The 11,132-nt window shown below is 49.1% G+C and overlaps 1 non-coding gene and 1 pseudogene across 1 annotated transcript; one reads left to right on the forward strand and one right to left on the reverse strand.

Annotated features, from left to right (window-relative positions):
* Nucleotides 1–1,329: 1,329 nt before the first annotated feature.
* LOC130480836 (uncharacterized protein C11orf98-like) lies at nt 1,330–5,351 on the reverse strand (annotated as a pseudogene).
* A 1,484-nt stretch (nt 5,352–6,835) lies between these two features.
* LOC130481278 (small nucleolar RNA SNORA57) lies at nt 6,836–6,977 on the forward strand. Its single transcript, XR_008933463.1, has one exon. It is a non-coding gene; the product is annotated as a small nucleolar RNA SNORA57 (small nucleolar RNA).
* Nucleotides 6,978–11,132: the final 4,155 nt, after the last annotated feature.

Genomic DNA, 11,132 nt, shown 5'->3' on the forward strand with positions numbered 1-11,132 from the left:
TTTTCATGCCATGGAAGTAAATAACATCAGCTGCTAAATAACATCCTATTAAGCCTCTGTATCGTACTTTGGTCACATTGTGAGAAGACAAGAGTCACTGGAAAAGACAGTCATGCTGGGAAAAGTTGAGGGCAGCAGGAAAAGAGGAAGACCCGACAAGAGATGGATTGACTCAATAAAGGAAGCCACAGGCAGCCTCAGTTTGCAAGATCTGAGCAAGGCTGTCAAAGATAGGACATTTTGGAGGACATTGATTCATAGGGTCGCCATGAGTCAGAAGCGACTTGATGGCACTTAATACACACAAGCCTCTGTTAAAGGGGCAGGACAGTTCCCCCCCGCAAGGCAGTTGGCAAACCCAGCTGTAGCCTGAACCCAAGTTCCCAAAGTCCCAAACCAACTTTTTCTTTGCCACTATTAGGGATAAAGAGAGGCCAACGCTCCTGTGGATCCTGGCCATGACAATTTATTGGGGAAACATCCAGGGTCTTGAGGACATCCAGGCTGCAAGTATGAAAACTGGGAGGTTTGGTGTTTATTGGGTTAAGGGACAGGTTGGGGTCCCCCGGCCACCACTGGCTGAGTCAGGCTGGGAAGCTCCCCCTCCCAATTCTATCACCAGTCTCTCTGCAGCCTGATCCTAGGCACCGACCTCCACAGAGTTGAAGCCTCTGTCTACCAGGATATCTTGAGCATGAGGCAAGGTCGGTTCAAGCCCTCATTTCTTCTTTCAAAGTGATTCAGTTTCGTGCACTCTCTTTGTACCAAGGGTTAGGCTGGTCCCTACAATTCCAAGACGTGCTGCTTGATGGCATAAAGAGCCTCCAGCCCTTTCTCCAAAACAACAGGAAGGGGGGAGCTGTGACAGGATCATTGCCTAAGAGGTTCTTTGAGACACCAAAGCAGCAGGGGTGCCAGGGGGGGAAGAGAAATGGGTGCACCCCTTGTCTCTGCTCAGCCGAACCAGTTCCAGCGGGCTGCAGAGAAGGAGGTGCTGCTGGAGCCAGCGGGACTACACGGGTGTAGGAGACCCCCCCTTGTGCTAATGCAGGGGGGCACCTCCTCCCATGCTGTGGTCTCCCTGCTTGGGGCGGCAACGGGAGCAGAGGCGACCCTGCAAGAAAGGAAGGCAGACAAAGCAGCAGCCGTCTCCAGTGGGAAAACTCGTCTCCGCAAAGGCAATGTGCCACACTGGAGTTTCTGGCACTGAGATGGGCCACGATCCATGTCCTCCTGGTTGGCAGCTTCTGGGCTGCAGATTCCTGCCAGCAGCAGCAGCCATGAGAAAGAGACCACGGAAACTGGCTGCCAGACTTTGGGGGGGAGATCTCAGCTCTCCGAGCCCGGCCCCGCTTCTGCCATCTCCACATCCAGGCCGGCTGCGAGTTTTTCTGCTTCTCGTTTTTCCCCTTCCTGCTCCGGGAGGTTTTACTTGGACCTGGAGACACATCGACTGCAATGAGGAGTGAGAGAAGGCATTAGGAACAGGCAGGTCCTCTCTGTCTGGATGCCAAGCCACCCCCACCCCCTTAAGCCCGGACCAGCCCTCCTCTCAATTTCTCCACACCGCAGAAGTGCAGTTCCACTAAAATGCCTAAAGCTTCTGAGTTCCACAGAATTCTTCCTGAAGAAGAATCCTGAGGATCTTGGAAACTTGCTCACTACTTAATGATGTTTCATTGTTCTTAATAAAAGGCAATGCACCGCTGCTGCTTTGGCAGCTTTCCCTAACGGCCCCACATGGCCACCTTCAAGCTTTATTATTTTTTTAATTAAAAAGAAAACAAATAAAAGCAAAATGGTGGCAAGTCTACAGATAAGCCTCAATAAAAAGTTTCCCAGGATCTAAAAATATGCCCATGTGGCAATTGTCATCGATATGTGATGTATTCAAATGTTAATTTATTTCATGGCGCCTTTCCACCAGTCAGGGTCCCCAAGGCAGCAAATGCAAACATTAAAACATTTGAACAATTAAAAATACGTTTAAAATTATAAAATAATTAAATAAAACACACAAACAAACACCAGAACCAGGAAGGAGGGCCAGTAACCATTATTGGGGGTATACAAAAAAAAAGTGTCTGTGGTTAAGGGACTGCGGGTGTCCCAGGCCCCTCCCCAGGGAGTGAGGCTTACCCAGCATGGCAGCTGTCTCCTTCACAGTGTGGCGGAGTTGCTTGAGCAGTTTCCTCTTCTTCTTCCCCGAGAGGGTGATGTTTGCTCGAGTGCTGGAGCTGAAAGAGAGGCCAGGAAAACGATGTGCAAGGAAACCATTTGGCAAGAGAAGGCGATGGAAATCGAGGCCTTCTCCTACTCCAAACACCAGCAGAGCTCTCCCCAGGGGCTCAGCAAACAATCCTAGCTGCAGCCTTCCTGCCTGGTCCCACAGCTCTGACTGGACTCCCTTCTCATGGGGGAGGAGGTTGGAGCCCCTCCCTGCTCTAACCCAAAACCTCTCTCTCCCTACCACCCAATTCATAACAGCCCAGCAGATTGAATGGCCAATCCCTGGTTCCAGGCACTATCAGATCCTTCCTTGGTTTCAAAGTTTCAATCCCTATTCTTCCCCCTACTCCAGGGCAAGGAGATCACAACAATCCTGTAAGGAAGGTCAGCCCGAGATATAGAGAACTCTCTTCACCACATAACAGAATGAGTCCACTGAACTCCAGAGCTCGATGGTCGGCTTCCTGCTCACCTGAACCCTCAAGTAAGCCCTGGATGGCAACTGGGCTGTAGTGCTCAGGGGGATATTTTACCTCCCGTGTCCTAGCCAGGAAGCAAGACGGGAATATTGGAAAGATGAAGCTGCACAGGCTTCAGCTGGCCAGACTTATTTGCTATTTCTCTCTCTTCCCATCACTTTCCCCCTTTTATCCTTCCAACAACCCTATGAGGTAGGTAAGACTGAATCAACAAGGGACTGAATGACCAGAGCCTAGGCAGCAAACTTCAGGCCAGAGTGGAGATTCGACCCCTGATCCCTCTGGTCCTAGTCCAACATGCTAACTAGCACCCCTCTCCAGTTCTATATTCCCTCTCTCTAGTTTGATTTTTCCCCTCACCTGAAACTCATTCGGCTGCAAAATTCTGTGTCTTCTAGGGGGCAAAGAGCACGCTCAGCCCTCATTAGGATCTGAGCAGGGGAGCTTTTTGAAGGAGTGAGGATTCCTTCAACAGGGCACAGTTGACAACCTGGGCTCCCATCCCATCCCTGACTCTATATATCAATTCCCCACTCCTATCTCAAGCAAAGGACCCTTTTGTGATTTTCCTGTTCATAGAGATGTAAAGATTTCCAGAAATTGTCAAGCCATGGGGAAAACTGGGGGGTTTCCCCCTTCCAGGAAAGAAAAATTGAAATGCTGGAAAACACTGAAATTTATTTACTTCATTCATACATACCTCCCCTTTCTCCCCAATGGGGATCTAAAAGAGCTTACACTGTCTCCTCTCCTCCATTTTACCCTCCAACAGACCTGTGGTGGGGCTGAATGTGTGTGATTGGCCCAAAGTCACCCAGCAAGCATCCATGGCAGAATGTAGATTTGAACATGAGGCTCCCACATCCAAGTCTGACACTACACATTGACAACATCGGCCTCACCAAAACCCACACCACATAATTTACACACATAAATAATATGTCCTTCAAATTTCTTTCTCTAATCCAGATCAGCTTTTGGAAAATCAAACACTTATGATTTTCTCCAAGAACTAAAGATTTCTAAGGCCAGAAATAAGCCTCTCTGCTCTTTCTACAGCTGGGATTGTTGCTCAGTTTGGTGGATATATTTCCAGGTCTCACAGACCAGCTTCTTTCACATTTCAGAAGACTGGAGACCTGTCTACTGGAGATAATGGTTAGTGCTGCAGACGGTCTTTCAGGCTTATTAGAAAGGAAGCAAATGGCAGGCAAAAAGCTTGCCTTAAAAAGAATTTCACTCATTGTTCTAAGAGGGAAAATATTCAGAAGATTTCACACCCTCAAATATCCAGTTTTTCCATCACAGAGACAAAAAGATGGGGTGGTCTCTGCTTATTTTTCTCCTTCGCAACCTGATCCGGTCTTTTTCACACTTCCTGGCAAGGAACTCTCTGAGTCAGGATCCTGGGCTAAGTGCAACTCACCAGCGTTTCTTCAAGTGGTGAGTTCCTTGTCCACCACAGCGCCCACAATCCAGTGTTTCTTTCTCTTTTGCTTGGTCAAAACACGGTGTCTCTTGAAGAGTTTCTTTTGCAGCTCCTAAGACCAAGAGACAGATAGACCATGTCAACGTAGGGATGCAAACCTCCAGGTGGGACCTGGGGATTCCCAGGAATTACAGCTTATCTCCAGACTACAGAGATCAGTTCCCCTGGAAAAATTGGATGCTTTGGAGGGTTGCCTATGGTATTGTACCCCACTGAGGTCTCTGTCCTCCCCAGGCTCCATCCCAAAATCTCCAGGAGTTTCCCAACCTGGATCTAACAATCCTATCCCCCACTGGTGGCCAGGGAAAACCTGGCTACTCTATGTCAGTGTCATACACGAGCTCTTTCAACCAGCGCCACAGGTCCAGATGGGTGGGTTGGGCTAAAAAAAAAAAGGACTGCTGCTTGCAAAGAGAGAACTTCAATCTGGGTTTGGAGATTTTCATACAGTGATTCTGAGAATGCAAAGCAGGGGGGCCTAGTTCAAATCTTAGTGAGGCTGCCTCATATTGAATCAGACCCTTGGTCCATCAAGGTCAGTATTGTCTACTCAGACTGGCATGATAAGTAGATGCTTGACCACTGAACCACAGCCCCTCCCCTGTTGATAAAACAAGTTCAGATTCCTGCTCTAAAGGCCCTTAAATTGGCAACCTTCACCACATCTTGTGACAGAATACCACAAGTTACATTAAATATTTTTTTTGTTCTGTCAGGAGTTTACTGCCCATAAAGTCTCAGCCTAACAGGTAGCTCTTCAAGCAATGAACTAACCAGGGCTCCAAGGCCTACACACCTACACTCAGTGCAACAGACAGACTTCAAGAAACAGCCCCATAGTATCTCCCCCCCCCCCAGCATCCTCGCCCTGTCTCACTGAACTCCTTCACAAGGGAGCTTGCTCAGAAAGTTTAATCAGAAGCATCTTTATCTCCATAACTATGTAGCTCTAACACTGTCCTACCTTGTAGGGTTGGTGTAAGAACTACAAAAATATAGCAGGGAGAGCAATTTAGCCATTCTGAAAGCCCTACATAAATACTAAATCTTGTTACTAGAAAACTGGACGAGGAATCGAAAAACCCGGAAAAAATCAGAGGTTAACACTCCATTACCGTCCGCGGCCGGTTGACCTTCCCTCCAGGAGCCCCCATGCTGCGCCCACGCTGCTTCGAGTCCGCTCCAGCGCTTCCGGACGGCAGCCGCACCATGTGACCTTCTACCCAATAAGCGTTCGCTCTTGCCCAGACGACATCCCTACCTTCTTCCGATTGGCCGAGAGGCTCTGGACCAACCAGAACGGGAGTTGAGGGGTTCCCCCGCTTTCTCCCCCCCTAATCCTGAGATCGCCGCTTGGTGGCGCCCGAGAGGCGCCGGCTGGGCTATAAATGGCCACGTGCAGCGGCCTCGTCCTTTCTCTTCCGCTTCCGCTTGGGAGGTAAGTGGGCGCAGGAAAAGGGGGCTGATCCGGTGGTTTTGGGGGCGGTCGGAGAGGGGACCTGAGGGGGGGGGAGAGAGGGGCGCACAGGGGTGGCTGTTGGGGGGCTGCGCCTGTGGCAGGCTGCGGGGCCTAGCCCGCGTCCTTGGAGAGAAGGGGCTGCGGCCACGTGGAGGCAGCGTGGCGCTGAGCAGGGCGTGTGCGGGCCCTTGCCTGGGGGGGGGATGCTCCGGGGCGCCCGCCTGGGTCGGCGCCTCCGCTGGCCGGCTCTACGCGGAGGTGGCGAAAAGCCCCGCTCCCGTGCGTCCGAGCCGCGCCTCAGCCTCCTTGAGTTGATCTAGGGCTGCTCAGCTCCCCGGAGGACCGCAGGACGGGGGAGGCATCCTCGCAAGAAAAGCCGTCTAGGTAGCGAAGGGACCCTTGCGAGGAGTTCAGTTCATTCGTTGAAGGAACTAAAGAAGCGGGGAGGGTTTTGTGGATTTGCAAAAGGGAAGTCATGGCGGGTCTTGTTGGCCGCCAGAGTTCCACCAGAAAGGAGCCTCCTTGTTCGGAGGCAGTGTATCTTTACAGGTAAGGGTTGCCAAATCCGGGTTGAGCAATTCCTGGAGATTTGGCGGCGGAGCATGAGGAGGGTGGAGTTTGTTGAAAGAAAGGAGCTCAGCAGGGAAGTAAGTGGTGCCATAAGAGTTCATCCTGCGGTGTTGCTATTTTCTCCAGGGGGGCGGATCTCTCGTCAGTTGTAATTCCAGGATAAGACCAGGCTCCACCTGGAGGTTGGCAACCCTCTTCTGGGTGCTAGAGTTGAAGCAGGAAAAGCAGTCTACGTAGTGCTGCTTTCTACTGATTCAGCCCGTTGGCTCGATATGGGCTACTCCGACTCACGAGGACTGTCCAGGAATTCCGGCAGAGGACAGCCTTTCCCTGCCTTATAACCTGAGATCCTTCGACAGGACTGCTGGGGATTGAACCAGGGAGGTCCCTCTTCCTGAGCTGCAGCTTCTTTGGTGCTGGACCAGAGAGCCCTTTGTGGGTACTCTGTTACATGTTGCACACAACCACAACAGCATTTAGCCTGCTCTGCCATTCTGTTTCTGCTCTGAGTGATATCTGAGAGCTGTTATGTTGTGTCTGATGTGTGTGTTTGTTTTGTAAAATGCTTGGGGTTTGCAAAGATTATTTCACGATCCCAGTGGAAAGGGGCCTCCTTTTCTTGGCAGGCCCGGGTGGCTCAGTGCCCGGCTCTGTTATGTCGGGAGGTAAAGGAACCGTCCCCCCAGTGTTCTGTCTTCGGTGCCAGCGGCGTTTCCATCTGCTGGTTCTATCCTCAAGCACTGGGACAAAAGGGCTGCGCGGCCCGGTCTTCTGCGCAGGGCGAGGCTGGGGAAACGGGAGTTGTGACATGGCTCTCCTTGCAAGCTGGGAAAGGGCTTGATGCGTGCAAAAGAACACAGTTGCTGGGATTTCGAGGAGGGTGGCTTAGATATGTTGCATCTCATCAGTCTCTTTTCCCTACAGGTTTCTAGTCAGGCCCAGTTCTGTCCCAGGATTCTGCAAACATTTGGACCTCTCCAGTCACAAAGAATGTAGACAAGCTGGAAAGGCCTTTAAAGAAGATGGGAAGAGACTCCAGGATTACCTTGAAGACTTGGGCTGAGCTCTCTCGGTAAAGGAAAGGGTGGAGGAGAAAGAATTTGTCTGAAACTAATGTGGTTTTGCAACTGACTTTAGCACACAATGGGTGTGGTGGTCCCAGACTAGCATAGTCAAGCGTATTTTCAACTTCTGCTGTCTTGAGGATCAACTCAAGGCACTGGAGATCCATCATCAGATCTCCCGTTTCCTTACGCTTTTGTAAAGGCCTTCTGCAGTGCCCCAATTCCAGTCCCATTTCAGTCCCCATACCTACCGTGTTTCCCTGAAAATAAGACATACCCATAAAATAAAGCCGTACCAGGATTTCTAAGCATTTATGCAATATAAGCCATACCCCAAAAATAAGACATAGTTCACTGTTCCCGGAGAGTTTCCTCGGCCTCAGACCACTCGTCCTGTAGCCCTGCTCGTTTCCCCCTGCCATGCCCATTCCCGGGCCAGGCCAGCCCGTTGTTCAGCCGGTTAGCGGTTTGCGGGGAAGGCCATTCCCCGCCCAGTTCGATTTGGTGCCAGCCGCGACGGAGCTCTGCTGGCCAGGCCGGGAGGCTCCCTCTGCACCGGGGCACAGAGGGAGTGAAAGTAAAAGTCTCCTCAGTGTAGTGAGGAGCAGGACGCTGTGCTTTAGGTATTGTGTGTCCTCAGGGGGAAGAAATAAAGCTCTCTTCCCCAGCACCAACCAGCAACAGTCTGTGGTCTCTCTCATCCCACATAAACACCAGGGGATAGGGGAAAAGCTTCAGCAAGCATCTGCTACTGAGCCCAGAGAGATCATCCCAGCTCCACTGTGCAGATTGGACACAGTTCTCACTGGATCCCTGATAAATAAGCCAGACCTTACACATCAGCTTTGCTCACCTACGGTATCTCTGCTTTTCCTAAGTATCTGTACCCCCAGACAAGATGAGTGCAAAAAGAAAGAGTTATTCTGTTGAGTACAAGAAAGGAATTGTGGAGGACTCCCAGGGCAAGAATCTTACGGCTTTCTGCAAAGAGAAGAAGTTGGATATCCGAATGGTCCAAAAATGGCGGGCAGAATACAATAACCTCAGTCTACAGGTGGACAGAGGAAATGCTAAGAAGCACAAGTGTGGTTCAGGTCGGCAACCTTTATTTCCTGAGCTGGAAGACATGATCAGTGAATGGATTGCTGACAGGAGAGCAAAGGCTTTGGTTGTGCGCAGGGCTGATATTCAAGCATTTGCCCTTGCAATGGCACCACAATTCGAAATATCCCCAGAATTCAAAGCATCACAACACTGGCTGGATGGCTTCCTTCAGCGATATGAACTGTCTGTTACAAAATCAACAACACTGTTTAAGTTGGAAGATGCTGAAGTTATTAAGCGAGCACTTGCATTCAAGACCTTTGTTGATGGCATCGACTTTTCCAAATACCGACTTTACAACATGATTGCTATGGATGAAACTGCAGTTTTTATGGGTCAAGGAGCCCAAACGACAATTGAACAGAGGGGTGTTTCCTCAATCTACGTTCCCTCCACTAGTCACGAAAGTTCACGTGTTACCTGTATTTTGGCAATTCGTCTGGATGGAAAGAAAGTCACACCTGTTATCATCACTAAGGGCAAGAAAGATAAGATTAAACGTGTTTCCGGCATTTATGTTCTTGAAACCGAAAAAGCCTGGTGCACACAAGCAGTTATAAGGAAGTGGCTTGATTTAATGCTGCCACTTGTTTTGCGAGGTGGCCAAAGAGGTCTGCTAGTCTGGGATTCAGCCAGCACTCACCGTGCTAAAGACATGAAGAACTTCCTTGCAGAAAGAAGAATAGATCAAATAATGATTCCTGCAGGAATGACTGCCTATCTGCAGACTCTTGATATTGCAATAAACAAGCCATTCAAAGACCATTTGCGTATGGAAATTAACGACTACATTGAACATAGACTGACAAGAAATCAGCGTGGAAACTTTGTGAAACCTAGCCTGCAAGAGGTCGTGATTTGGGTGAAGAATTCATGGGATAAAATCACTGACAGTGTTGTTGCCAATGCACTCCGAGCAGGTTACATGGATAAGAGCTGCTCATTTAATGAGAGCTCTATTGCTCGACATGAAAGATTGGGGCCAATGGTTCTAAAGGAAATGGAGTCGCAAGAAATTCAGGATGGAATTCCGGGTTTGGAGAGTTATGACGATGTTCCAGAAGAAGACGACTTAACTATCTTTGAATAGATGTAGATTGTTGTACCATACTTAATAAAAATAAGACATCCCCTGAAAATAAGCCATAGTGTGTCTTCTTGAGGAAAAATAAGTATAAGACAGTGTCTTATTTTCGGGGAAACACGGTAGCTAGGGTGGTTGCTGTTGGTAGACATTTAGAGAGGCAGGTTAGATCAGATTGCTGACAGCTCTTGGCTGTGAATTTAGTATGCTGCCCTTTTAGGCTGAATCCTAAACTAATCAATGCTACTAGTTGATGGGATAAACAGGAAGAGAGGATTGTCTCCTTCCCATTCAGGGCTCCAGTCATCCAAGTCCTGCTCTGAAGGCATTTCTGTGTTGGACTTAACATGAAGCCTGATTAAAAAAACATGAAGCCTGCATAAAAATCAGCCCACCATCTTGTCTCTGTTTTACTTTTAGGTAGAAAAAAAAAATGGTGGAGTAGAGGTCACTGGGGGGGGGGAGTTGTGAATTTCCTGCATTGTGCAGGGGGTTGGACTAGATGACCCTGGTGGTCCCTTCCAACTAACTTTCTGGGCTTTGTGGAAGACTGGAGAGCTCTCACCAGCTTCTGGGGCTCTGACATTCCACCCATGTCCTGACCCGCACTTTGTCCCGCCTTCCCCATAGCATAATGCCCTCCAGAGGCCCACATCTGGGAAAAGCATACACAGCTGTGGCATTGTTGCGGGAAGTCAGTTTTTGGTCTATTTGCTTTTAAACCACTAGGATGCTGGCTGGGGCTTCTGGGTTGGTGTGACGAAGTGTTTTATTGAGTGTAAATAATAAATTTCATATTTGTACAACTGTTGTTTCGTAGTGTCAAATGTTTAAGGGACTTTTGGATTTGTGTTCCATAGCTTGTCTTTAAACTCTGGCTGAGTGGTCATGCTTTACACTGGTGGGGTGGTATTTCATACTTTAAAAGGTGTTCATACCTATAAGGTTTCTTGCACTAAGTTTCCTTTACTCTTCAGCAGCTGACTTCTGAAGCAAGCAAGTTAATAAATGAATTGCCATGAATTTCCTTCTTTGACAAATCAGGCATCTTTAATAGAATACTTGGGTCCAATGCAGTGGTTGTATTTATACAAATACTGCAAGGCCAGCCATCCTTGCTGGGGGAGGGGGCTGCCAAATTTCCAGGGTGGGCTTCAAAGGATAAATAGGCTACAGTCTTCACTGGAAAACAGCAGAAATGGTTAACATTAATCCAAAACATACAAACCGGTCACTCTTCAGCTCTCTACGAATGACAAAGTTTTCCCCTAATCACCAAGGCTAGCCCCTGTGGAAGGATGCTGGACTTAGCATCCCTCTTAAGCTAATCAGAGCAGGGATTCCAAGCAAGCCAGTTGGCCTGCAGAGATCCCAAGAGAGTTAGCATAGAGAGGAGAGCCTGGAATGGGAAACAGGTGGATCCCAAGCAGTTGAAACACCAGAAGGAAGGGCCCCTTGGAGAAAGTGTAGCCTTAGGTTGAAGAGCAGTGACAAGTATCTCTGGTATTCCACTTGGGGCACTTTTGAGCACCATTCCGCAATGTGGCACCTGCCCCATGTTCCTGGAAAGTGGGCAGGGCCCTTGCCAGGTGGGGCTAATGGTTAGTTGGTTCCCATATTGGAACATCCACTACGTGCTTCCTTGACCAAAACA

This window comes from Euleptes europaea, chromosome 7 (assembly GCF_029931775.1).
Source record: "Euleptes europaea isolate rEulEur1 chromosome 7, rEulEur1.hap1, whole genome shotgun sequence".
Classification (NCBI taxonomy): domain Eukaryota; kingdom Metazoa; phylum Chordata; class Lepidosauria; order Squamata; family Sphaerodactylidae; genus Euleptes; species Euleptes europaea.